The 25,987-nt window shown below is 43.5% G+C and overlaps 1 protein-coding gene, 1 long non-coding RNA gene and 1 other non-coding gene across 7 annotated transcripts in view; 2 read left to right on the top strand and 1 right to left on the bottom strand.

The window, feature by feature from the left end:
• DNMBP (dynamin binding protein) overlaps positions 1 to 14,974 on the bottom strand; it is a 131,214-nt gene extending 116,240 nt beyond the window's left edge. Inside the window, exons 1-3 of one of the 5 annotated variants that reach the window (XM_063627119.1) lie at positions 14,795 to 14,916; positions 14,183 to 14,412; positions 12,488 to 12,577 (exon numbers count right to left, since the gene is read on the bottom strand). The gene's annotated coding sequence lies outside the window, so the exon portion shown is untranslated. Of the gene's footprint in view, positions 1 to 7,898; positions 7,981 to 12,487; positions 14,413 to 14,794 lie in introns of all 5 variants that reach the window. The other 4 variants (XM_063627109.1, XM_055252078.2, XM_063627099.1 and 1 more) reach the window with 4 other exon arrangements.
• Positions 1 to 19,067, top strand: part of LOC129467698 (uncharacterized) — a 78,415-nt gene extending 59,348 nt beyond the window's left edge. The window contains exons 2-4 of the long non-coding RNA XR_008652435.2: positions 2,276 to 2,509; positions 4,097 to 4,244; positions 19,013 to 19,067. This is a non-coding gene — a long non-coding RNA (uncharacterized lncRNA). The remainder of the gene's footprint in view (positions 1 to 2,275; positions 2,510 to 4,096; positions 4,245 to 19,012) is intronic.
• A 5,553-nt stretch (positions 19,068 to 24,620) lies between these two features.
• Positions 24,621 to 24,726, top strand: LOC129478192 (small nucleolar RNA U13). Its single transcript, XR_008656345.1, has one exon. It is a non-coding gene; the product is annotated as a small nucleolar RNA U13 (small nucleolar RNA).
• The last annotated feature ends 1,261 nt before the right edge of the window (positions 24,727 to 25,987 follow it).

Here is a 25,987-nt window from a genome sequence, read left to right as displayed (position 1 = left end):
CCCAAGTAGCTGGGCATGTGCCACTGTGCCTGGCCTGAAAACAATTTTTTTTTTTTTTTTTTTTGGAGACAGTCTCACTCGGTTGCCCAGGCTGGAGTGCAGTGATGCGATGACAGCTCACTGCAGCCTTGACCTCCCAGTCTCAAGCAATCCTCCCATCTCAGCCTCCCAAGTAGCTGGGACGACAGACGTGCGCCACCATGCTCAGCTAATTTTTGTATTTTTTGTAGAGATGGATTTCCCCATGTTGCCCAGGTTGGTCTCTTCCTGGGCTCAAGCCATCCACCCACCTTAGCCTCCTGAAGTGCTGGGATTACAGTCATGATCATGGCACCTGGCAAAAACCGAAATCGTATACATCTTCACTGCCTGAAGTTCCTGTAAGGCTCCCCCATCCATCACTTGTAGGAAGTGTCTAAAACTTGTTTGCAGATCATACAAAGCTTGTCATGAGCTAGTCCCTGCATACAAGTTTGACCTCATTTCTTGACACCCTCTACCTACCACATACACTAAGCTCTAGCCTCACCAAAATACTAGCAGGGGAATCTAGGAAAAAGACATCCAATCTTGTTTAAGTCATGACCAAACAGGCTTGTTGGGGGCATTTCATGGGGTGAGCTTTGAAGTGCTGGTGGGCCAGAGCAGTTGCAGATATGTGACTTGGAGCACCTGTGTCTTATGATGGACAGAAATAAAAGTGAACACACAGAGAGACAGACTATTCTATAAGAATGTGACAAACTTAATCTAGAAGAGCAACTATATAAACACTGTCTGATTATCTTTGCCTTTTGGGGCCAGTGGCTGTTGCCAAAATAATAAGCACGTCTGTCTTCAAGAAGGGACAGTGGAGTCACCCAGGTGCTACCACATCAGGCACAGTGGGCATTGATCTACAATGGGCAGTTCTCTGCAAGGCCACATGGACACATTATTACAGTACAATTACATTTACAAGACTGCTTTTCAAATACATTATCTCCTGTATGTATTATTGCTACCTGTGAACAGTTGTGAACATGAAGTGCTATTTTTATTGTTAGCTGATCACTGCAGGGAAAACAATCAGTAAACTAGCAAATCACCTCTGATCAACACTGTGAATAATAATTATATTTTAATTTTTAAACATTTGGAATCACAAGAAGAGAATATTCACCAAGCTTGAATCCCACCTATGGGATACAAGAATAAAGTTTGAACATATTGGTAAAATTCAACCCAAAGGCTGGGGGCGGTGGTTCACGCCTGTAATCCCAGAACTTTGGGAGGCCAAGGCAGGTGGATCACCTGAGGTCAGAAGTTTGAGACCAGCCTGGCCAAAATGGTGAAAGCCCGTCTTTACTAAAAATAAAAAATTGGCCAGGCATGGTGGCACCCGCCTGTAATCCCAGCTACTTGGGAGGCTGAGACACGAGGATCACTTGAAACCAGGAGGCAGAGGTTGCAGTGAGCCGAAATCGCACCACTGCAATCCAGCCTGGGTGACAAAGCGAGACTCCAACTAAATTAAAAAAATAAAATTCAACCCAAAAGATTTTCATAACTGTTTTCAACGTCTTTAATCAAAGCAAAATTCTTACTTAAAATAACCAGCTAGTAAAATACTAATACAAGTATTAAGTAGAGTTATAATAAATTTATTGAATGTCTTTCTTTTTCTAGTTTAGATTTTTAGTCTTGACTTATTAACCATTTGACTTTAAATGAAAATATTGAGATACTTTATTCTTATCCCCGTCAAATCACTAAATAAATCCAAACACAGCTGCATACTTCAACAATTTTCATTCTTTTCACTTTAATACTGGCTCACTACCCCACAGAACTATCACAGCTGACTAGCAGGTCAACGCAGCAAAACTAAAAGAAAAATACAACGAAACGGATTTCTTCGTGTCTACAGCAGTCCAGGTATTATAATTATTGAACAACATCTAGACAGTGGTAGCAAAAAGAACAAGTAATTAAAACTATGGGTTTGAAAAACATATGGATGAGTGTTATGTTCCACAGCCCATATAGCTGCTCAAAAATACGGGACTCTAACAGGCACTAACAAAGTCTGGTTTTAATGTAAACTCATTCTCCTCTTCCCTGACCCTCTAGGGATTCTCAGACGTTTCCTGATAAGCAGATCTAAACTGTAAGACAATAATATCCCAAGGAGTTTCTGGCACTGAGCCCCAGAAATCCTTAAAGCAACAAGCACTGTCTAAAAGAAGAAAACCAGGGTACTTATTCTCTTAACGATTTTCTCCCCTAACTCTAGGGAACACGAAAATGCCTTTCCACATGGCAGTTGTAAAATTCCTTCTGAGGCAGAATGTTTTCAATTAGAGATGGCCTGCTGTTGATAATGTCATTCCCTGACACCTGGAACATTTTGAAAGACTCCTCAGCAATGACCTTGGGGCCAGACCAAACTACAAGGGCCAGTGAATCCCTTCTATTTATGGAGACCTGAATAACTTGGAACCTCCTGCAGTGACCAACAGATTAAAGGGTAAGTTAACTCACTACAGAGACAACAGCAAAGTTACATTAGATATCCTTAAAAAATCCAGAATGTGGGAAACTCTAGAGAATAAACGACCAGTTTCTTCAACAAATAAATTGCAAGCAAAAAATTTAAATTTAAAAAAGGAGGCCAGGTGCGATGGCTTAGCCTGTAATCCCAGCACTTTGGAAGGCTGAGGCAGGTGGATCACTTTAGCTCAGGAGTTCGAGACCAGCCTAGGCAACATGGCAAAACCATCTCTATTCCAGGCATGGTGGCTCACACCCATAATTCAAGCTACTTGGGAGGGTGGGGCACAAGAATCGCTTGAATCCAGGAGGCAATGGCTGCAGTGAGCTGAGATCATGCCACTGCACTCTAGCCTGGGCGACAGAATGAGACTCCGTCTCAAAAAAAAAAAAAAAAAAAAAGCCAACGCGGTGGCTCACATCTGTAATCCCTGCACTTTGGGAGGCCAAGGTGGGCAGATCACGAGGTCAGGAGATCGAGACTATCCTGGCTAACACAGTGAAACCCCATCTCTACTAAAAATACAAAAAATCAGCCAGGCGTGGTGGCACGCGCCTGTATTCCCAGCTTCTCAGGAGGCTGAGGCAGGAGAATCGCTTGAACCCGGGAGGTGGAGGTTGCAATGAGCCGTGATTGTGCCACTGCACTCCAGTCTGGTGACAGAGCAAGACTCCGTCTCATAAAAAAAAAAAAAAGGAAAACCATAAATTCATAAATTAAAAGCCACTTAAGAAACACATTAACGGCTGGGTGCAGTGGCTCACGCCTGTAATCCCAACACTTTGGGAGGCCGAGGTGAGCGGATTGCCTGAGCTCAGGAGTTTGAAACCACCCTGGACAACATGGCGAAACCCCGTCTCTACTAAACTACAAAAAAAATTAGCCGGGTATAGTGGCACACGCCTGTAATGCCAGCTACTTAGGAGGCTGAGGCGGGAGAATCGCTAGCGCCCGGGAGGCGAAGCTTGCAGTGAGCCAAGATCACACCACTGCACTCCAGTTTGGGTGACAGAGTGAGACTCCGTCTCAAAAAAAAAAAAAAAAAAAAAAAAAAAGAAAGAAACACTAAATACAATATATGTACTTTTCTTGAACCCTGATTCAAACAAATCAATTGTTTAAGGAAAAATGAGGTAAGTGGGAAACTGTGAACATTGACTAGACTGTCGATTATATTAAGGAATTACTGCTGTTTTGGGGAGTGATAATAATGGTATTGTTGTCATACGTAAATAAAAGGGAATCCTATTTTTTTTAAGTCATTAGAACCAAAAGGTCTATAAAACAGCAAAGGGAGGTGGAATACAGAAACCAAGTCAGCTTTTTAGATTTTAAATTGAGTGTTGGATACATGGACGTCAGATGTATTATTCATTTTTGTACATTTTAAATACTTTATTATGAAAAGGATTGAAAAGTCAAATAATGCTACCTGGATGATTTCAGAGCTTTCTCCTTTCGGAAGTGCCACGTGGTTTCTGTCTGCAGCTGTCAGTGCAGAATCCAGAGAGGGGCTCCCTGAGCAGTTCCAGCTCCAGACAGAATCCTCCCTTCCCTCCACAGCTAACCGAGTGCTGGTGAGTTAGTCTCGCACACTCTGAAAGAGGACCACGTCAGTAACTGCTGGACTGTACAAGTCACTCACTGTCTTCAGGCACTCATTTACCTGGGGCCCACTATGGCAAGATGGTTAAGAGCACAGGCTTTGGAGGTAAACAAACACGAGTTTGAATTCTAATTCTATCACTCAACAGTGGTATAACTTTAGGGCAAGTTTCTTACAATCTGTACCTTAGTTTCTCCATCTATAAAATGAAGATTCTAACAGTACCTTCCTCATAAAATCATTTTACAATTAAATGACAATGCATGTAGTATGGTAGCTAAAATATGAGCTGCTGTTTTTACATTATTGTTGTTACACACAGTAGTCCCCACCTTATCCACGGTTTCACTTTCCACAGTTTCAGTTACCTATGGTCAACTGCGGTCCAAAACTAGGTGAGTACACTGCTAAGACATTTTGATAGCAAGAGAGCCCATATTCACATAGCTTTTATTACAATATATTGTTATAAGTATTCTATTTTGTTATTAGTGTTGTTAATCTCTTACTGCGCCTAATTTATAAATTAAACTTGATCGCAGGTATGTATGTATAGGAAAATGCAGAGTATATATAGGGTTGGTGCTACCCACAGTTTCAGGTATTTACTGGAGGTCTTGGAACGTATCCCCTGTGGATAAGCAGGGACTACTTTATATAAGTGGATTTGGGGCAGACTTGAGGGCCAGGCAGGCAGCAGAGTTTAAAATTTACTGGGAGAGGTGGTAGGCACTGGTAAGTGTCAGGCAGTAGAATAATAAACAAAAGCGGTATTTCAGGAATATGAGCCAAGCAATGGCCTCTACAGGATAGACTGGGTGTGTGACACTGGCCTCAAGAACACCATTATGGTGTATTTGTGGCAGCTTTTTTATTTTTTCAGCATTTTATATAGTGCTATTAATATAATTTGAAGCCTTGCTTTAGAAAACAGTGACCAGGTATGCAAGGCATAACTGTTCATCATAACAATTCTGAACCAGATTAGAATGCTTACTATTCAAATACTTATTGTTCAGAAATGACAGAAAGGCTGAAAAGTTTCCACATTGCAAGGGAGGGGAGGGAAGAACCAACTAGAAAGCAGGAGGACCTGGGGTGCGAGGCTGGGGAGGTAAGCATAACTCGGCACATCCATTGCAACATTTTCTGCTGATGGGGCAGGCTCATTTATCCTACGAGAATCACCTCATGAAAACAATGCAGAATGCACGCTGGGCCCAGACCCACGGCTAGAATGTCAGTGCTGATTATTCTCTCCCAGTCCATGTGTTTGTCAGCAACACAAACATTCACATGCTACTTTCGGGAAAATGCAGCCTCCGCAGGAGGGGCTAGAACAGATGCAGAGAGCTAATTTCTCTGTGGGTGGATGGTTTCATTTGCAATGTCAAAGACAAAAATGGGGATTCTACTAGCCTGCTGAACCTATGCATTGAAAGGAAGCTAAGAGAGCTTTCTTCTCTCACCCCTCCCTTAGATGACCCTTCTCTGGATCACAGTGTGGCTTCTTTACAGGTTGATTCATCTTACAGATTCATCTGTTGAGGGCACATCAGGTACCAGACGCTGTTCGAGGTGGGCTTGGGTTATGAACAGGGAACAAAACAAAGATTCCTGCCCTTGAAGAATTTTCTCCTTGAGGAATTGGGAAGGCAGACGATCGTGTTTTAGAAAGTGACATCTGTTATGGCCAAACAAAAACAAAAACAAAAAAAAACACACAGTAGGGTACAGGAATGGGGAATTTCAGTTCCAACACCAAAGGACACTGGGAAAAAAAAAAGGGCTGGGCACAGTGGCTCACGCCTGTAATCCCAGCACTTTGGAAGGCTGAGGCAGGCAGATCACGAGGGAGGAGTTCAAGACCTGCCTGGCCAACATGGGGAAACTCCGTCACTACTAAAAATACAAAAATTAGCCAAGTGTGGTGGTGCGTGACTGTAATCCCAGCTACTCGGGAGGCTGAGGCAGGAGAATTGCTTGAACCCAGGAGGCGGAGGTTGCAGTGAGCCGAGATGGCACCACTGCACTCCAGCCTGGAGGACACAGCAAGACTCCGTCTCATTTAAAAAAAAAAAAAAAAAAAAAAAAGGATAGAGAGTGAGAAAGGAAGGCAGGTAGACATTGAATCTCCTCACCATAGGGATGTTCACCTATGAATTCTGTCACTTCCACACTGGCAAAAAGTGATTAGGGAAACAAAACAATTGTGATGGGGTTTTGTTGTCTTTTTTTTTTTTTTTTTTTTTTTGAGACAGGGTCTCACTCTATTGCCCAGGCTGACATGCAGTGTTGCCAGCACAACTCACTGCAACCTCCACCTCCCAGGTTCAAGCAATTCTCTCACCTTGCCATCCCGAGTCGCTAGGACTACAGGCACATGCCACCATGCCCAGCTAGTTTTTGTATTTTTTGGTAGTGACGGGGTTTGGCCATGTTGTCCAGGCTGGTCTTGAACTCTTGAGCTCAAGTGATCCGCCCGCCTTGGCCTCCTAAATTGCCGGGATTACAGGTGTGAGCCACCGCACGCGGCCAGTGCTAGGTTTTCAGAGTCAAAAGAAAATAAATGACTATTTCCTCCATTCTGTTTATTTTCCGAAAGATTAAAACAATGTGGTCTAGATAAGGAAGGTGACAACCTGGGGGGACTGAACTGAAGCAAAGAGACCTCAAAAGTACTTCTCCCCTCCACACCCTTAAGCTAGTTTTGGGTCTGTTGGGCTTAGGGCTAGGATTGCTCCAAGTTCTGACAATGACTCTGGGCTGTTGGTACACGGAGGCTCCCTCAGGCATAAACCGTTCCAAGAGAGGAGCAAGTTATCACCCCACTGCTACAAGTTAATTATAAGTTTTCTATTGATTTTTCCCCCAGAGGGCCAATCGAAGCAAAATGAACATGAGTTAATGATCTAGCCCTGGAAAAGGAGGGGTGATAGAAAATTATATAGTGCAATGTTAAGTGCCCTCTCCTCCTCAACATGCTCCCCCACCCCAATAAAAAACAGAGACAGAGAAATAACCAACATTTTAACAGGGGTTGGTGCTAAAAGGCAGGATTATAGATTTGCTTTTCTATATTTTACAAATGTTCTATAATAAAGAGGTATAATTTCTACAATTAGGAAAAAAAAATGGCTAGTCTAAAAAGAAAGAGAAAGAGAAGAGCTGGCCATGAGAATTCACTGCCCAACACCCTAGCAGTTAGTGCTGCTAAACAGCTATCTGTGGCTCTACTGACGAGCCACCTCAATATTTCTTGAGATATAATTTAGTAAGATTTATGCCTGGAGTAAAGACTGATCCACAGAGTTAGGAAACTATAATTTTACATATCTTATATTTACAATCATGCTGACAACAAAAGTTATCATCCTGAGTATGGTTCTTTCTCTCATTTTTCACATCAGCTATTTAAATTCTGACTCTTAATGCCAGGAGGAAAACGCTGACCTCATGGTGAAATAAACTTGTACTGGAATCTTGGGATGCCTTCCATAAATTATATATGTAGGGTTAATAAATATCTTCTGCTTGAAACAAAGTCAGCATAGGGTTAGGATTTTGGTACACAGCCTTCCTGATGCCATCTTATTTCCTCAAGGACAGATCCTGAAAAGTACTTGGTAAGGCTTAATACCTATTTATGATGAAAACTCGCAGTAAACTAGGATTGAGGGTAATACCTTAAAATTTGATAAAGGTTACATACAAAACCTAAAACAAATATTATATGCAATAGGAAATCTTTAGACTCACTCTTTTTAAGACTGAGAACAAGACAAAGATGCCCATTAGTGTAGCAGCTGTTTTGACACAGTTCTAGAAGTCCTGGCCAATGCTGTAAGGAAAGAAAAATAAATAAGAAGTATAAGAACGGGAAAGGGCTGGGCATGGTGGCTCAGGCCTGTAATCCCAGCACTCTGGGAGGCCAAGGCACATGGATCATGAGGTCAGATCGAGACCATCCTGGCTAACATGATAAAACCCCATCTTTACCAAAAATACAAAAAAAATTAGCCAGGTGTGGTGGCACAAACCGGTAACCTCAGCTACTCAGGAGGCTGAGGCAGGAGAATTGCTTGAACCCGGGAGGCAGAGGTTGCAGTGAGCAGAGATCGAGCCACTGCACTTCAGCCTAGGCGACAGAGCAAGACTCCGTCCCGCCCCCCCCCAAAAAAAAAAAGAACTGATGAAGCATGTATTTAGAGATTCAAGGGACATGATGTCTACAATTAAAGGGGTCAAGGGAAAAAGCATACAAAGAAAACATACTCTTAGGACTCTTCTGTTAGTTTTAAATTATTTCCAAAATTATAAAAATGTCAAAAATGAGCTGAATAAACGGAAAGACACATTATATGCTCTCGGATGGAATGAGTTACTATTTCAGTGGCTCACACTTGTAATCCCAGCACACTTTGAGGTGGGAAGACCATTTGAGGCCAGGAGTTAAAGACCAGCCAGGGCAACAGAGTGAGACCTCATCTCTATTAAAACAACAACAACAACAACAAAAAACTTATAAAAATATTTAGCTGGGTGTGGTGGCTGCAGTGAGCTATGATCGCACCACTGTACTCCAGCCTGGGCAACAGAGGGAGACCCTGTCTTAAAAATAAAAAATAAAAAAAAAAGCAACATGGCACACACAAAAAATAAATAAATAAAATAAAAAAAGATGTTAACCCTCCTCAAATAATTTATAAACTCAATAAACTCCAATAAAAATTCCTCAAAAATATAATTTTCTGGCCAGGCACAGTGGCTCGTGCCTGTAATCCAAGCACTTTGGCAGGCCAAGGCAGGAGGATTGCTGGAGCCCAGGAGTTCAAGACCGGCCTGGACAAAAAAGGGCGACCCTATCTCTAAAAAAAATTACCAAAAAAAAAAAAAAAATTAGCCAGGGATGGTGGCACATGCCTGTGGTCTCAGCTACTTGGGAGGCTGGGATGGAAGGATCACTTGAGCCTGGGAGGTTGAGGCTGCAGTGAGCCATGATGGTGCCACTGCACTCCAGCCTGGGTAACAGAGTGACACAAGGTCTCAAAAGAAAAAATATATATATATAAATATATATGTATGTATGTATATATAATGTTTGGGTAGCCTGGTAAACTTATCCCAAATTTTATATGAAAAAAATAAATTTTGGTCCAGGAAGAGCTAAATAAACTTTAAGATGAATGGCTTGCTGTGCCAGTCATTAGGACATACTACAAAGTCACTGTAATAAAATTAGAGCAATAAAAAAAAATGAAGTAAGAACTGACAGACTAATGGAACAAAATAAAGGCTTAGGGACAGACAAGTGTATCCATGGAAACCATAAATGAGAAAGAGATACCATAATTTCACAGAGGAAAGCATGGATTTTGTTGACATGTTGTTAGAAAAACTGGGTCATTAAATGGAGAAAAATACGGCTGGATTCCTATCTAACACATGAAAATGTGGGCCCTAGAGGGATTAAAGTCACAGATGTGACCTAGGGTTCAGGAAGAGTTCCTTAAACAAAACTCCAAAAACATAAACCACAAGTCAAAGAATTTATCTATTTGATTACATCAAAATTAAAAATATTTCTTGATCAAAGGATGGCAAAGACAAAATGAGAACTAAATGAGAAGATTTGATCACCAAATGACAAAATGCCCAAATGAGAAGACATCTGCAAAGTCTAAACATAACAGGGAATAAATACCTATATTATAAAATCATTTCTGCAAGTCAACAGCAACAAAATAGATATCAACTCCAACAGAAAATGCCAAAGACATGAATAAGCAATTTACAGAGGAAGCTACCTGTATAAGAGATACTCAAAATCACTAGACATCAAAGAAATATAAATTAAACGACAAGATATCACTTTGTGCTTATGAGATTGAAAAACATGGAGAGCTGGAAAGAGGTGAGTGCTGGTGGAACATGAGGATATAGGAGTCCTCAAATATTAATACTTCCAGAGGCACAGAGACTGGGGCAGCCACTGTGGAAAGGCATCTGGCACTATTTAATCGAATTCAGTCTCTGCAAGCCTATAATCCAGCAATTCCACAGAAATATTATATAGCTTTGTAAGTAGACATGTAGGAAGATGTTCACTGCAGCAATATTTATGGTGTTAGGGAGTAGGAACAACTTGAGTATCCACAGAGAGCAGATAAAGCAAAACCAATGGATGCATACAGCATGGGGTATAACGCAGCATTCCAAAGCAGAGAACCAGACACATAACAATATGGATGGATCTTAAAAACACTACTCAGAGTCCTGGCATCGTGGTTCACACCTGTAATCCCAGTACTTTGGGAGGCCAAGGCAGGTGGATCACCTGAGGTCAGGAGTTCGAGACCAGCCTGGCCAACATGGTGAAACCCCGTCTCTACTAAAATACAAAAAAATTAGCTGGGCATGGTGGCGCATGACTGTAATCCCAGCTATTCAAGAGGCTGAGGCAGGAAATGGCTTGAACCCGGGAGGCGGAGGCTGCAGTGAGCCGAGATCTCGCCACTGTACTCCAGCCTGGGCAACAGAGTGAGACTCTTGTCTCAAAAGTCTCCAAAAACAAAAAACAAAAAAACACTACATAAAGGAAAATGAATTACAGCATTATAAATCAAGATACATACACATAAAACATTCCCAATTTGCAAGCTCCTACGTAAACAAAGGAAACACATGCAATGCATTAAGAATGAACACCTGTGAGGCGTCAGATGAATGGGACAAGGGAATTCTACAACAAAACCAATCTTTTAGACTCCTTGCGTGTTATAAAAGAAAAACTCTTATGACCTACGATAAACACAGAATTGTTTCCTTCCCCAAAGTTCCCTATTTTCCAAACAACAAAAGCTACTCTGGTTGCCAGTTCTGTTGATGAGTAACAGCTTTTCATCCTTTTTCAATCAGGAAGGGAAAATTCAGGGATCAGCAAAGTACAAAAGGGATGAGCAGAGAATATTTACGAAACAGTGTTTTTGTTCTCATGACCTGACAACCTGACTGAAAAAGACCTGATTACCTCTTGATTTGGGATGATTCAGCTACAGGCAGGTTGGTGTCAAGTTTTCAGGTCATCTGAAGCAATTTACTTTCAGAACCTATTCCCACACAATCCTCTTGCCTCCCTGTAGAAATAATACCCTGCACTACTTGAAAACTTAAAATTCTTGAGCTTAGAGAGGGCCCAGTTATTTTACAGATGAGGAAACGAAGACTCAGGGAAGAATTATGATGTGAGTCACACAGCTCTAGCTTGAAAAGGTCTCCCTGACTCAGCCCTTGTCCTCCTGCTGTCTATTCTCAACCCAGCAGCCAGAGTTATCCTTTTAAAACATAAGTCATCATCAACTTCACTGTTCAAAGCTCTCCAATGGCTTCCCCCTCACTCAGTGTAAAGGCCAAAATCCTTACAATGACCTACACTGATGTGCCCTCCCCACTCCCACCCTCTCTCATCTGCTGCCACCTCCCCCCAACCCACATCCACACTGACCAGCCACCATGACCTTGCTGCCCCTAACATGCCAAGCATGCTCCTGCACCAGGGTCTGGAACATGCTCATCCCACTGCCTCCTGCTCACTTCATTTCCTTCCAGTCTCCCATCATGAGTTAGGCCAGGTATGGTGGCTCATGCCTGTAATCCCAGCACTTTGGGAGGCCAAGGTGGGTGGCTCACTAGAGGCCAAGAGTTCCAGACCAGCCTGGGCAACATAGTGAAACCCCGCATCTACTAAAAATACAAACAGTGGCCCGGCATGGTGATACAAGCCTGTAGTCCCAGCTTACTCAGGAGGCTGAGATGGGAGGATCGCTTGAGCCCAGGAGGTTGAGGCTACAGTGAGCTGTGATCACGCCACTGCACTCCAGCCTGGGTGACAGAGGAAGACTCTGTCTCCAAAAAAAAAAAAAAAAGTTATCTCAGTAGAGGCTTTATTTGACCCCTCTGTATAAAAAGTAAATCCCCTACCACACATATATACATACACACACACACACACACACACACACACACACACTCTTACCCTTTCCTGACTCTAAAGTTCTCCATAGCATTATGATCCTTTGACCTATACATTCACATATTTGTCTGTCTCCACCCGATTAGAATGTGTCTGTTCCACGGGGGCTTAGTCTGTTTTGTTCAAACTGGTTCCCCCTCCCAGCACGCACAGCATACACAAGTGCTCCCCCGACCCCGGCACACACAGGTGCCCCCCACAAGCACATACAGCTGTTCCCCCTCCCGGCACACACAGGTGCCCACCCTCTCAGCACACACAGGTGCTCAGTGAGAATGTGTTCAGTGAATAAACAAGTAAGGACCAAAAGCCATGCCTTCAGACTCCTCACACAATGCCCTATGTGCCTGCCCTCAAGTGCTTGTTCAGTTCTTGGTGGTCACATCCTTCAGTCCGAAGAAAAGATCTAGAAATCCAAAAATGAAATAATACATTTTAGCTACTCTATTTCACCTCCCACAGCTGCCTTTCATAGCAGGGAGGATAAAATACACAACTAAAAGTTAACACCTTGGTTTGTTTAACGGCTCTTTCATTAAAGAGCTCATTTCACTGCTGCTACTTAAGAACTTTCTGCCTTTCCAGGCAAGAAACTAATATCTCATAATTAACTCCTGACCAACAAGACTAAGTTAACCAATCTTGAAAATTAGCTTATTCAGATGTTTTCCAGAGTGGGTATAATAAGAAACTATTTCATATTAATTGAACTGGTGTTGCAAAACTTTCCAGAAGTATTCTGAATGAATTCTAAGGATGCTTTGGCAGATGATCAAGCACATTCGAGAATTTCACAGGAGATAATCTCGTAATAATACCATGTTGTAGGTAATCCATTAGTTGACTCTAGAAACGACAGAATACTAAACCTAGAAAACAAGCCAAAAGCCAGGCTCAGTGGCTCACGCCTGTAATCCCAGCATTTTGGGAGGCTGAGGCAGGCAAATCACCTGAAGTCAGGAGCCAGAAAAGAGGCAGAGATTGATGGAACGTAGAGGGAAATGCCCTGCCTTGGGGCTGCAAGACAAATAAATAACTGGTGCATATTTAAACAGGTCGTTTATGAAGATTATTATCTCAGCCAAAAAAATACACAATATGAACACTGTATAAAAGTCAACTTATCACATTCTCTGAGTCAGACTGTTCTTGGCTTATTGCAAAAGTTATCAGTGGCACTGCACGAATCCCGTTCCCAAGCCAGACTTGAGTTACTCTCCACCCTCCAGAAATCACTCCATGGCAGCCTCTGAATTTAAGTGAATTTAACACGTAAGTATCTGCAATTTGAAAAGTCACTTTTCACTTATTTTAGCCCAACCCTGATAAAGTGACTGAGAGAACTGAGAATAATAATGAATTTGAAGATTCGCTATGCCCCATTATGCAGAATTCTAAAAAACTTTTCTTCTTAAAACATTTTTGTTGTCACAATAAGTGACGTGTTTCAAGTTAACATGTAAAATTGGAGAACTCTGGAGACAGAAGAGGACCTTAGAGATCCTTTAATTCAATATTTTAGAGAAAAATGGGTAAAGGATAAACTAACTTGCTGATCACCGTGACGGTATTCATGCTGTGAAAGTAATAAACGCAACACCAACTGAGAAATGATCCCCGAATGCTGTCAGGTACTTCAGTCTTGCAAAAACTACTACAGAATAATCAGTCCTGCTCATCCCTTTAACTCAGCTATGTAAACAAGCAGAGCTAGACTATGCTCAAACCCTAAATATTAGCGTTAACACTCGCCTGCCACATACTACAGCATCATTAGTTATGAAAGTGTTTTAATACAAGATCTTCATATTTGTGTAAAAGAATTACTATAAAACAGACCTAAAGGCAAGTTACCCATATTCCAGAATAAGTGAGTGCCAAAAATATTCACCCTTCATTACAGTACAAATGAGATAGGCAGTAATAATGAGACTGCATTTAAAGTTGTTATTGCACTTAAAATTTAAGTCTATACTCCTCATTTGCATCAGGCCCCGGCCTGTTTGGTAACCTCAATATTCCTTTACTAAAGTGACAGCATCACCACCCTTTGAGACACTGATGCCCGGTGGACATCTGTGCCTGCAGCAGGAACGCGCGTGTCCACGGGTTTCTGCAAAACTCCACCATCACCAAAGCTGCATCTCCAGCTGAACAGGTCTAAACCTTGCTTCGGAAGCCATCTGTCCTTGTTTCCCTGACACAGAATCACGGCCTCCTATGCCGTAAGGCTCCGAGCATCTGTAAAATAAGGGGGGTGGACTAATGCTGAATTCTTTTTCCAGCTCTCAAAATTCCGCCTCATTGCTGGAGTGGCAGGGCGGTGCAGAGAAGGAGCCCTGGGCTTGACACCGCTTGAAAAGCCCACGTTCGCATCGCTCTGACCACCCCTCCAACTCCCGGGGACTACAGGAGTGCAAGGGGGCCCGCGGCGCCCCACTGTCCCTCGCGGGCTCCTGGCCCACCGAGCGCAGCGCCGCCGCGGGGAAGGGGCCGATACAGGCCTAGCCGCGAGGCGCGGCGCGTCTCTCGGGGTGCGGGTCCCCTCCGCCCGCGGCCCCGGACCGCGACCCCCGCTCCCCGCCCGGCCCCCGCCCGGCTCCGGCCTGGCCCGGCCTCTGACCTGCTTTCCGCCGCCCGGCGGTCCCTCGGCGCGGCAGGCAGTTGCAGCCGCCCGTCCCCGGCCCGCTGTCACCTCCGCCCCTGGAAGCGGCGGGCGGGTCGATCCCGTGTGAGTCAGCGCGCCGCCCCGCCTCCCGCTCAGGCTTCCGCCTCTGCAGGCGCGGTCCGCGCGGCCCCGGGGGCGCCAAGCTCCGCTGCCCGCGCGCCCACCTCCTCGGCGCCCGCCCCGCGCTCGCGCCCCCTGGCGGCCGGCCCGGCCCTGCTCGCCTCGCGACGCCAGAGGGGCGACGCTCCCAGAACGGCCACCGGGGAAACTGAGGCACGGGGGCTCCCCCCCCCCGCCCGCCCGCCGCAGCACGCCGACACGGCTCGACCGGCCTCGGCCTCACGCAGTCCTACGTGCAGCCCCGGCTGCGGACAAGTTCCTCCCCTCTTGCTGTTCCCCCACTCCCGACACCACCCTCCAACCTAGAAAAAAGTCAAAATTCCATTCAGAGAAGTCCAACTCGATTCCTGTCTGCGTGTGATGCTGTCCTCTTTGCTACCCCGAGGCAGTTTCCCTTATTATGCCACACAATACTCGCTGGGGTTCGCCTCTATCTGTCCCATTTTTTTCTGAGGAAAGTCTCTCAGGACATCTTTGAGAATTTGAGAGCAAGAAATGACAGAAAGCAAGAACTGGGCAGGGCTGAGAGAACTCCTCCAACTCAGTTTCTGAATCCCCGCAGTATTCCCGTTGTTTGTTAAAGATCACGAAGTTACACAGCTTGGCTATGTTGCTGGAATTGCTGCGCCTCAAGTTTCTGGAATCTACCTAGGTGATTCTGAAGAAGGCGGCGAGTCTATCACTGTGCATGCACAACAGAAATAAATAGTTCACAAATCTCATCCCATACTGTATATGCTTCTCCTTTCCTTTGCTTTTTAAAAACTTGTTAAATATACATCACATGAAATTTACCATTTTAATCCTTGTTAAGTGTACAGTTCAGTGGCATTAAGTACATTGACATTGTTCTGCAACCATCACCACCATCCAGCTCCAGAACTTTTTCATCTTCCCAAACTGAAACTGTACCCGTTAAACACTAACTTCTCATTCTCCAGCCTCTGGTAACCATCATTCTACTTTCTGTCTCTATGATTACTCTGGATACCTCATATAAGTGGGATTATACAATATTGTCCTTTTGTGAGTGGCTTATTTCACCTAGCATAATGTCTTCAAAGTTCACCCATGTTGTAGCATGCATTAGAATATCCTTCCTTTTGAAGGCTGAATAATACTCAATTGTACGTATATAACATCTTTGGTTTATCCCATCTTTCCGTGGACATTTGGGTTGTTTGTACCTTTTGGCTGTGGTGAATAATGCTGCAATGAACATGGGGGTACAAATATCTGAGTCCCTACTTTCAATTCTTCTGGGTATATATCCAGAAGAATTGCTGGATCATGTGGTAATTCTATGTTTAATTTTTTGAGAAACCACCATACTATTTTTTTCCTTTGCTTTTTGAAGCATGTTAACACTGTAAAGAGAACATTTTGTAGTAAAATATCAACGTTCTGAGAGTCATTAAAATTCTTAGCAAATGCTTCATTTGCCTGTAAAACTGACTTTTCGGCAGATTACGAGGTCAAGAGAACGAGACCATCCTGGTCAACATGGTGAAACCCCGTCTCTACTAAAAATAAAAAATTAGCTGGGCATGGTGGCGGGTGCCTGTAGTCCCAGCTACTCAGGAGGCTGAGGCAGGAGAATCACTTGAACCCGGGAGGTAGAGGTTGCAGTGAGTTGAGATCGCGCCACTGCACTCCAGCATGGTGACAGAGCGAGACTCCATCTCAAATAAATAAATAAATAAATAAATATTTTAAAACAAGTGACTTTTCTTTCCTCAAGAAAGTAATTAACATTGCAAATCTATTGTCTTTGTTTTTGGATAATGTTATTAGCCAAAATAACAATAACTTATTATTCAGTTACCTACAATTTTGTTTTCTATGGATGTAGCTTTCTAATGTTGTTTGGAGTCAAGTATGCCATATGAAATTCAGATGAAAAATCAAGCATTTCATTTTATTTATTTATTTTTTTCGCCACGTTGGTCAGGCTGGGCTTGAATTCCTGACCTCAGGTGATCCACCCTCCTCGGCCTCCCAAAGTACTGGGATTACAGGCATGAACCACCGTGCCCAGCCTGGGGATCAGAGTTTTTTGTTTTTTGTTTTTTGAGACAGTCTTGCTCCGTCTCCCAGGCTTGAGTGCAGCAGCGTGATCTTGGCTCACTGCAAGCTCCGCCTCCCGGGTTCCCGCCATTCCCCTGCCTCAGCCTCCCGAGTAGCTTGTACTACAGGCGCCCGCCACCACACCTGGCTAATTTTTTTTGTATTTTTGTAGTAGAGACGGACTATCACCGTGTTAGCCAGGATTGTCTCCATCTCCTGACCTTGTGGAGTTTTTAAAGATAATTTGGCTGGTAGGGTCTTGAGAAGTGGGGAGTGCTGATTGGTCAGGTTGGAGATGGAAACATAGGGGGTCAAAATGAGGTTTTCTTGCTGCTTTCTGCTCCTGGGTGCAATGCAGAACTGGTGGAGCCAGATTACCGGTCTGGGTGGTGTCAGCAGATCCATCAAGTGCAGGGCCTGCAAAATATCTCAAACACCGATCTTAGGTTTTGCAATAGTGATGTTATCCCAGGAGCAATTTGGGAGGTTCAGGCTCTTGGAGTCAGAGGCTGCATGACCCCTAAACTGTAATTTCTTTTTCTTTTTCTTTTTTTTTTTTTTGAGACGGAGTCTCAGTCTACTGCCCAGGCTGGAGTGCAGTGGTGCAATCTTGGCTCACTGCAACCTCCACCTCCTGAGTTGAAGCGATTCTCATGCCTCAGCCTCCCTAGTGGCTGAAATTACAAGCATGCACCACCATGTCCAGCTAATTTTTGTATTTTTAGTAGAGATGAGGTTTCACATTGTTGGCCAGGCTGATCTCAAACTCCTGGCCTCAAGTGATCCATCCACCTCAGTCTCCCAAAGTGCTGGGATTACAGGTGTGAGCCACCGCTCCCGGCCTTAAACTGTAATTTCTAATCTTGTAGCTAATGTGTTAGTCCTGCAAAGGCAGACTGGTCCCCAGGCAAGAAGCGGGTCTTTTTGGGAAAGGGCTATTATCAATTTGTTTCAGAGTCATGAACTGAATTCTTTCCCAAAGTTAGTTCAGCCTATGTCCAGGAATGAACAAGGACAACTTAAAGGTTAGAAGCAAGATGGGGTCAGTCAGGTCTGCTTTCTTTCACTTCATAAGTTCCTCAGTTGTCATTTTGCAAAGGTGGTTTTATAGTTTTCATTTATCAATGAATTCTTACTGTACATTCGTGATGTAACAGGCATTGTGCTAGGTGTTTGGCATTCAGGCTGACCAACACAGACAAGATCCTTGCCTTCATGGAGCTCACATTCTAGAGTAGGGTAACAGACAATAAAGAAATAAACAAATGATAATCCAGACAATCATGGGGTGTAGTTGAGTGCTATGAAGGAAACAAACCAACTGATGCGATAGATTAGATCATAGAGAATTAAAGCCTAGTGCCCTAGGCATTTGTTGTATGTAATGAGTTAACTTCTCTCCCATGCAATGTTGGGGCTTAGAAACCAATACCCTAAAATAGGTTGCTTTGTACATGTTGAGCTGAAAAAGCAGCCTCAAGGTCTCTCTCAATCTCCCCCCACCTGCCCCTCTTCACTATCTCTCCCAAAGCATAGTATTCTCTGAAGTTTCCTTATCTGTCCAAAGTCCTGACCTACCAAAGAAAAACAATTATCTCTGGTCTCTTTCCTGAGTTTTAATTAACTGAACCCACATTGCAAGAAGGAAGACCAAAGTCTGTCAATAAACCTGGACAGACTTTTGTCACAAACCATTGTCTGGTCTGCAGGCCCAACAGACTTTGTCCCAGACCATTGGAAGTTCCTCAAGTTCATTGAATTCTCCCTAGAAATCATTTATTGCCCTCAATAGAATTCCTCTTCTTCGCCCTCCCATAACCTGTTTTGCCAGCATCCAAGCCACCATTTTTTCTGTAGCCTCAAGATGGTACATAAGCTTCTGCACCCCATTGGGGGGTTGGTCTTCCGTGTCACATAAAACTATTGTCAAACAGATGCGTATGCCTTTTCTCCAATTAATCTGCCTTTTGTGACTTGATTTTTCAGCAAAACTTCAGAGGGCGAAGAGGAAGTTCACCTGACCCCAACAGCAACCAGAACGGTACAAGTTATACTCAGTCCTTGAAAGAACTAAGAAGACAATTCACTCCACACAGCTTCTATGTCATGTGGTTTAGATAAGGAATCTAGGCTGATAAAGGCCAAAGTGAGCGATGGGAACCTTCTCTGAATATAGAGATAGTTGGGGAAATCCCCTCTGGGGATGTAACATTTACCTGAAACTTGAATAATGAGAAAGAATCAAGCTGGATGTGGTGGCTCAAGCCTGTAGTCCCACGATCTGCAGTAAGCCGTGATGGCACCACTGCACTCCAGCCTGTGTGACAGAGTGAAACCCCATCTCAAAAAAAGAAAGAATCAGCCATGTAAAGAGCTCTTCAGGCAGGAGAAACTGCAGGTGCAAAATCTTGAAGTAGAAAACCATCTAGTGAGTTTCAGAAACACAAAATAAGCCATGTGAACAAGGGAGGCAGTTTTATGAGATGAGATTAGAAAACAAACAGGGACAGATGTAGCGTCACGCATCTGTAATCCCAGCTACTTTGGAGGGTGAGGTGAGAGGCTCGCTTGAGCCCAGGATTTCAAGATTGCAGCACATTATGATTGTGCCTGTGAATAGCCACTGCACTCCAGCCTGGGCAACATAGCAAGACCCTGTCTCTTAATAATAAGAAGAGTATCTTTTTTTTTCTTTTTTTTTGAGATGGAGTCTCGCTCTGTCACCCAGGCTGGAGTGCAGTAGTGCGTGCAATCTTGGTTCACTGCAACCTCTGCCTCCCGGGTTCAAGTGATTCTCCTGCCTCAGCCTCCCAAGTAGCTGGGATTACAGGCATGCGCCACCACACCCAGTTAATTTTTGTATTTTTAGTAGAGATGGGGTTTCATCATGTTGGCCAGACTGGTCTTGAACTCCTGACCTCAGGTGATTCACCCTCCTCAGCCTCCCAAAGTGCTGGGATTACAAGCATGAGCCACCGCACACAGCCGAATAATAACTATCTAACAAACAGTATGCAGGTCATTCCTGGTTTGGTGAGCCATGGTAAAGAGATTGATTTTTGTGATAAGTTGATGTATTGAGACATGATTAAAATATCCCCAAATGAAGGGACTGAAATGAAAATAACCAAACGAGATAAATGTGTGTGGAACTGCCTTGTTAACAATAAGGATTGTATCTGTATACGTCATATTAAAACTAAAAAGTACATTATTTTTCCCCCTTGAATAATCCTCAATAAACCAAAACACAGAATGGCTCAATTCACATTTTGATTCATCTAATTGATTAAAAATATTTGGGTGTGTCACCCTTTGAGCTCTTGTCTGAACTGAAATCCAACCTGTCAGGATATATTGTAACTGAAGTTTTATCACGGTTATGAGGGACTGCACCATGAACTAACAGTTTGGCATGGCTTGGCCCCATATCAAAGGCAACTCCCTCTGGCTTCCCCCCACAATGCACCATGTCACAGCCATAAGCTATTGTTTGCAATGGCAAGCAGATGAGAGTAGCGAGCTGCTGAAACTAATCAAAGCTGGCCTTGCTCATGCCATGTCAGCTAACCGTTCATCCTGGAATAGCCAGGGGACCAAATTCCAGGGCGGTGGGGAAGAGGGGATGTATAGATAAAATACTGTTAATATATGCTTATTTCTATTATTAAAGAAGGTGTGATCCAACAACCTAGTGATAGAACATGGAAGACATAGGTTTGCATCCTAAAATGTCAGACATCACATGGAAATACTGACAACTATTCATCAACATGTTGACACAATGCACCTTGGAGTCCCATGGCCAAGGTTCAGAACGGTGAGAATTCAAGTTGAAAAGAGATCGACAGAGGAAGATTGGTGATCAGATCTCACAGGGAAAAGGAGAAGTCAAGATGATGGTTTTCTTTTCTTTTTTTTTTTTTTTTTTTGAGACAGAGTTTCGCTCTTGTTGCCCAGGCTGGAGTGCAATGGCGCGATCTTGGCTCACTGCAACCTCCGCCTCCCGGGTTCAAGCAATTCTCTTGCCTCAGCCTCCCAAGTATCTGGGATTACAGGCGCTCACTACCACACCCGGTTAATTTTTCTATTTTTAGTAGAGATGAGGTTTCACCTCGTTGGCCAGGCTGTTCTCGAACTCCTGACCTCACCTCAGGTGATCCACCTGCCTTGGCCTCCCAAAGTGCTGGGATTATAGGCAGAGCCACCACACTCAGCCAAGTCAGGATGGTTTTCACAGAGGGCATCTGTCTGGTGGACTTGAACTAGGACAAGGCCAACCCCTAGGAGACAACAGAGGCCATTTGGTTTCATTTAGGGATAGACCCTGGTTGGCAAGAGTAAGACCAGGTCTTGTTTTGTTCTTCCTAGAAGAGAACAGACTCTATAAGAAAGCTTCTGCATTCTAAAGAAAAGACTGTATCATGTTTATCTTCAGGGCTGTTCTTAATATATTGATATACTGATGCCTAGGGACTCCTCTTCCTATCTACTTGCAGAAGCTTGAATTGGTTTATTGGAAAACAGAGAATTATTTCACACTCAGAAGTAAAAACCATGGCTGGGCGCGGTGTCTCACACCTGTAAGCCCAGCACTCTGGGAGGCTGAGGTGGGTGGATCACTTGAGGCCAAGAGTTCAAGACCAGCCTGGCCAACATGCTGAAACCCTGTCTCTACTAAAAATACAAAACTTAGCCGGGCATGGTGGCACGTGGCTGTAATCTCAGCTACTTGGAAGGCTGATGGGTGAGACATACCTCCCTCAAACCTTGCTACAACATTAGTAATGTACCAATGTCTGACATTAAAAAAAAATTATTGGTTTGTAAAATAAAAGCCTTCTATAAACTACAGTGTGTTTCAAATACTATATTTGAATATTTTTAAAAAGAACAAAATTGTGGTCACTTTATTTCTTCGTTTATTTATTCTTCATCTGATTCCAGAAAGGATTTAAGGAAACTCACTCAATTCCTTTGATCTAGTGCCCGGGATGGACTTCATCCCAAAGGGTTCACATGGGACAATCTAAAAGGAAGTCAAAGATGCCTTTTCTCCCTCCTCCTGCGGGGTGAACGTGGATCCAAGGGGTGACTTTCTTTGCCGAAGTAGGGGGATCACCTGAGGTCAGGAATTTGAGACCAGCCTGACCAACACGGTGAAATACCGTCTCTACTAAAAATACAAAATATACTTGAGCATGGTGGTGAACACCTGTAATCCCAGCTACTCAGGAGGCTGAGGCAGGAGAATCGCTTGAACCTGGGAGGCAGAGGTTGCAGTGAGCCGAGATTGTGCCACTGCACTCCAGCCTGGGCAACAGAGTAAGATTCCATCTCCAAAAAAATAAAATAAAATAAGGGCCAGGCACGGTGGGGCACGCCTGTAATCCCAGCACTTTGGAAGGCTGAGGTGGGTGGATCACCTGAGATCAGGAGATCTAGACCAGCCTGACCAATGTGGTGAAAACCTGTCTCTACTAAATACAAAAAAATTAGCCGGGTGTGGTGGCGCATGCCTGTAATCCCAGCTGCTTGGGAGGCTGAGGCAGGAGAATTGCTTGAATCCGGGAGGCAGAGGTTGCAGTGAGCTGAGATCGTGCCATTGCACTCCAGCCTGGGCAACAAGAGCAAAACTCCATTTAAAAATAAAAAATAAGAATAAATAAAAACAAATTAACTAAAAGAGAGCATTCTGAATGTTTTCACCACAAAGAAGTAATAAATATTTGAGATGATGGATTTGCTAATTACTCTGATTTGCTAATTATACAATGTATACATATATTGTACCCCATAAATATGTACAATTATTATATGTCAATGAAAGATAAATAAAACAGAAAAAAAGTCACAGTAAAATCAAAATGATGCTTAAATTCAACAAAATTATAATGCTGTTCTGTTGTTTTGTCCACAACCATCATTCCTTTTTTTTTTTTTCTTTTTGAGATGGAGTCTCGCTCTGTTGCCCAGGCTGGAGTGCAGTGGCATGATCTCCACTCACTGTAACCTCTGCCTCCCATGGTCAAGTGATTCTCCTGCCTCAGCCTCCCAAGTAGCTGGGATTACAGGCATGTGCCACCACCCCCGGCTAATTTTTCTATTTTTAGTAGAGATTGGGTTTTGTTATGTTGGCCAAGCTGGTTTCGAATTCCTCGCCTCAAGTGATCTGCCTGCCTTGATCTCCCAGGGGTTTTTTGTTTGTTTGTTTTAATGGGAAACAACTCATCTATACTCGCAACCCCCCATATTTCCATTCCAGCACCCAGAAGTGATCATATGACCCCAGACTGACCAATCAGAGTCACTGTGATAGTTTTAGAGATAGGCACATAATCCAGTTTGTGCTATTGAGATTCATGCTCAAGAATCAATAGTTTGTTGCTAAACTGTGTTAAATGATATTTATAGGAGGCCATTGGGTGGAACTGAGCTCTTGCACTAGGCTTAACAGATAAAACCAAAATGGAGTTACTCATACTGAAGTTTCCACCAAGCCAAAACTAAGCTATTTATCTGATCTTCCAAGCAATCAGGCAAGAAAAAGGTAATAGCCAAATTCCCAAACAGGCCTGTTTTGGGAAGCATGATGAGGCGGCCCCCTCTGCTTTAACCTTTATAAGGAAAGTAACTTTGTAACAACCAATCAGTTTGTGTTCTGTTTCTACATTCTTCAGCCCTTTTCTGCCTATAAAGTCAAATTTCTCTGCTCATCTGAACACTCATTCTATCTTATAGAATGAGTTGTTGCCCAATTCTAGAATTGCAAATAAAAGCCAATTCGATCTTTAATCTAAATTTGTTGTAATTTTGTCTTTTGATAGCTGAGAGAAGACAAGCTAAAAGGAGCTGTTGTTCACCTTGCCTCATGGAGAGAGACTATGTGAGAATGAAGTCACTACTGAAGACAATGAAATCAAGAAATGGAGAGAGATTCCATACCACCTAACTTAGGCACCTCAATCCAGCTATGTCTGAAATCCTTACATAAAAATTTTTAGTTATATGCCACTAAAGGTCTCATCTTTAAGCTACTGGCTCAATATGCCGGTCTAAGATGGGAGATTTACTATTCCCTAGTAAGATGAGAAAAATTTCATTTACAAGGCTTCTTTATTCTGAGATTATATCTTTCCTAATTTTTGGTGTTAGAGTATTTACGAATTGATGGTGATAGTGGATAACAATTATATTTTACCAATAGTCCTTAATAGAAAATTAGAAAGTTAGTCCAAAATAGAAAGTAGCCAGGCATGGTGGCTCCTGCCTGTAGCCCCAATACTTTGGGAGGCTGAAGGAGGAGGATCGCATGAGCTCAGGAGTTCAAGACCAGCCTGGGCAAGATGGTGAAACCCCATCTCTACAAAAAATTTAAAAATTAGCCAGGCATAGTGGTACATGCCTGTAGTCTCAGTTACTCAGGAAGCTGAGAAAGGAGGATCACTTGAGCCCAGGAGGCCAAGGCTGCTGTCAGCTGTGATTGTGACACTGCACTCCAGCCTGGGCAACAGAACAAGACCCTATCAAAAAAAAAAAAAAAAGAAAGAAAGTTGGTGGGCCTTTATCTATCCTTCCATTAAAAAAAAATTAGGTCATTTTTTAGGTCATAAGCATGATGATTGAGTTTTCATGCTCATGCGTGAGATGTACCTCCCTCAAACCTTGCTACAACATTGGTAATGTACCAATGTCTGACATTAAAAAAAAATTATTGGCTTGTAAAATAAAAGCCTTCTATAAACTACAGTGTGTTTCAAATACTATATTTGGATATTTTTAAAAAGAACAAAATTGTGGTCACTGTATTTCTTCGTTTATTTATTCTTCATCTGATTCCAGAAAGGATTTCAGGAAACTCACTCAATTCCTTTGATCTAGTGCCCAGGATGGACTTCATCCCAAAGGGCTCATATGGGACAATCTAAAAGGAAGTCAAAGATGCCTTTTCTCCCTCCTCCTGCGGGGTGAACATGGATCCAACGGGTGACTTTCTTTGCCTCCTCCCTGAGACTGCAGGGGGAGGCAGGCAGAGTAACAGCAGAAACAAGGAGTGCTTTTTCTGTTTTGCTTTTCCCCGGGCTGCTGGCCTCCTATCCCTTAATGGCTCCAGGCCCTCCTTCTTAGGTGATGCTACACCCCACCTGCAGCAGGGCCTGGTGGGGTGGGGGTGAAGGGGTGCAGGAAGTATGTGAACAGAATGAAGGTGGGAGAAAGAAAGATTCATGAGTAGCAGTGTGGGGAGGATCATCAAGTGGTGAGGGAAAGAATAAGAGACAGTAGGGGTAGGGGGAAGCCTTTATAAATAGTGATATTTAACTTCTGGGAGGAGGGAGAGAAGTGATGTTTGCTTAGGCATTTGCTCAGGGGGAATGTTTACCGTTAAACCCAGAATGCAGTTAGTGTTAAAGTAGAAATGAAGCTGCATTCCAGGCAGGAGGTGGGCATGATGGAGTGCAGGGTGTGTGCTGAGAGTGTGTGTATGAGAGAAATTGTGGTACCACATGTGTAAAGATGCTCTAGACACAGGAAGTCTAACTTCTCCAGTTCTGATGGCAGATTTGTACCAAGTCATGCTGTCCTACTTTCTACATCCTTGCTTTCGAGATGGCTGGTTGGGTTTAGGGGTGTTTTCTGTGGCCACGGAAAAAGTGAATCTTACTGGCTCACTTATTAATAGACTCAGTGTGGTTTGGCTGCTACACTGTCTTGGACCTATGCTGAGTTAGACTTCTAGCACATTGAGATCATAAATCAGGAAACTGAGCATGCACACACGCCCCCTTACATTCAAGAGATGCAGTTGCTAGAACCAGGTGGGCTCTTTCCTGCCACAGGGCTCCTGGGCTTGCTATTTGAGTGGCTGCAGCTGTGCCTGGGAGGATGGGGCTCCTGCCTGATCCCAGGCCCCAAGAGGACCGAGATGCCTGGGTCCATAGCCATGGCTTGGGCAGTTACAGC

The sequence above is a fragment of the Symphalangus syndactylus genome, chromosome 2 (genome assembly GCF_028878055.3).
Source record: "Symphalangus syndactylus isolate Jambi chromosome 2, NHGRI_mSymSyn1-v2.1_pri, whole genome shotgun sequence".
In the NCBI taxonomy this organism is placed as follows: domain Eukaryota; kingdom Metazoa; phylum Chordata; class Mammalia; order Primates; family Hylobatidae; genus Symphalangus; species Symphalangus syndactylus.
The sequence above is the reverse complement of the archived record's forward strand: the minus strand, read 5'-3'. Positions and strand labels throughout refer to the sequence as shown.